Consider the following 2,367-nt stretch of genomic DNA (forward strand, 5'->3'; position numbering starts at 1 on the left):
AGTTTCCATGCTCAGCGAGGAGCAGGACTTAGGGTTTGATCTGGATCATGACCTAAGCCAAAATCAAGAGTCAGAAGCTCAATAAACTGAGCCACCCAGGAGCCCCACTAATTTCTCATTTCTAATAGAGGTTTCTTAGATGTCTGGGTAGATAATCATTAGGGACTCTGGATATTTGTGGATCCCTCCCTTCCAAATCTGAATATCATATTCTAATCTCATTTCACTGCATTGGAGAGAAACTGCATAATCTTATTAAATATTTTGAATGGTAATGGTGTTTCTTCTTCTTCATTTTTATTTTTATTTTTTTATTATTTTACTTTTTACTTAAATTTACATCCAAGTTAGGTCACATACAGTGCAACAATGATTTCAGGAGTAGATTCCTTAATGCCCCTTACCCATTTAGCCTATCCCCCCTCCCATAACCCCTCCAGTAACCCTCTATTCTCCATACTTAAGAGTCTCTTATGTTTTGTCCCCCTCCCTGTTTCTATATTATTTTTGCTTTCCTTCCCTTATGTTCATCTGTTCTGGGTCTTGAAGTCTTCATATTAGTGAAGTCATATGATATTTGTCTTTCTTTGACTGACTAATTTCGCTTAGCAAAATACCCTCTAGTTCCATCCTTGTAGTTGCAAATGGAATGATTTCATTCTTTTTGATGGCTGAGTAATACTCCATTATATACCACATCTCTGTCCATTTGTTCATTGATGGACATTTGGGCTCTTTCCATACTTTGGCTATTGTTGATAGTGCTGCTATAAACATTGGAGTGCATGTTCCCCTTTGAAACAGCATACCTGTATCCCTTGGATAAATACCTAGTAGTACAATTGCAGAGTCATAGGATAGGTCTATTTTTAATTTTTTAAGGACCTTCCATACTGTTTTCTAGAGTGATTGGACCAGTTTGCATTCCCACCAGTAGTGCAAAAGAGATCTTTCTCCACATTCTCGCCAACATCTGTTGTTGCCTGAGTTGTTAATGTTAGCCATTCTGACAGGTGTGAGGTGGATTCTCATTGTGGTTTGATTTATATTTCCCTGATGATGAGTGATGTTGAACATTTTTTCATGTGTCAGTTGGCCATCAGAATGTCTTCTTTGGAGAAGTGTCTATTCATGCCTTTTGACCATTTCTTCACTGGATTTCTTGGTTTTGGGGTGTTGAGTTTGATAAGTTCATTATAGATTTTGGATACTAACCCTTTATCTGATATTTTACTTGGAAATATCTTCTCCCATTCCATTGGTTGCCTTTTAATTTTGCTGATTGTTTCCTTCACTGTGCAGAAGTTTTTATTTTGAGGAGGTCCCCATAGCTCAGTTTTGCTTTGGTTTCCCTTGTCTCTGGACATGTGTTGAGTGAGATGTTGCTGCGGCCGAGGTCAAAGTGGTTTTTGCCTGCTTTGTCCTCTAGGATTTTGATGGCTACCTGTCTTATGCTTAGTTCTTTCATTCATTTCATGTTTATTTTTGTGTATGCTGTAACAAAGTGGTCCAGGTTCATTTTTCTGCACATCACTGTCTAGTTTTCCAAGCACCACTTGCTGAAGAGACTGTCTTTATTCTATTGGATCTTTCCTGCTTTATCAAAGATGAGTTGGCCATACATTTGTGGATTCATTTCTGGGTTCTCTATTCTGTTCCATTGATCCGAGTGTCTGCTTTTGTGCCAGTGTCCTGCTGGCTTGATGATTACAGCTTTGTAATACAGCTTGAAATCCAGGATCGTGATGCCTCCAGTTTTGGTTTTCAAGATTGCTTTGGCTATTCAGGGTCTTTTCTGGTTTCATACAAATTTTAGGATTGTTTGTTCTAGCTCTGTGAAGAATGCTGGTGTTATTTTGATAGGAATTGAATTGAATAGGTAGATTGCTTTGGGTAGTATTGACATTTTAACAATATTTGTTCTTCCTATCCAGGAGCATGGAATATTTTTTCTTTTCTTGTGTGTGTCTTTTTCAGTTTCTTTCATAAGCTTTCTACAGTTTTCAGTGTATAGATTTTTCACCTCTTTGCTTAGATTTATTCCTAGATATTTTGTGTTTTGGTGCAATTATAAATGGGATCGATTCCTTGATTTCTCTTTCTGTTGCTTCATTATTGGTGTATAGGAATGCAACCGATTACTGTACATTGAATTTATAGCCTACAACTTTGATGAATTCATGGATCACTTCCAGCAGTTTTTTTGCAAAATCTTTTGGGTTTTCCTTATATAGTATCATGTCATCTGTGAAGAGTGAAACTTTGACCTCATCCTGGCTGACTTGGAGGCCTTTTATTTCTTTGTGTTGTCTGATTGCTGAGGCCAAGACTTCCAATATTATGACTTCCAATACTATGTTGAATAAC

This window comes from Suricata suricatta, chromosome 10, assembly GCF_006229205.1.
Source record: "Suricata suricatta isolate VVHF042 chromosome 10, meerkat_22Aug2017_6uvM2_HiC, whole genome shotgun sequence".
Classification (NCBI taxonomy): domain Eukaryota; kingdom Metazoa; phylum Chordata; class Mammalia; order Carnivora; family Herpestidae; genus Suricata; species Suricata suricatta.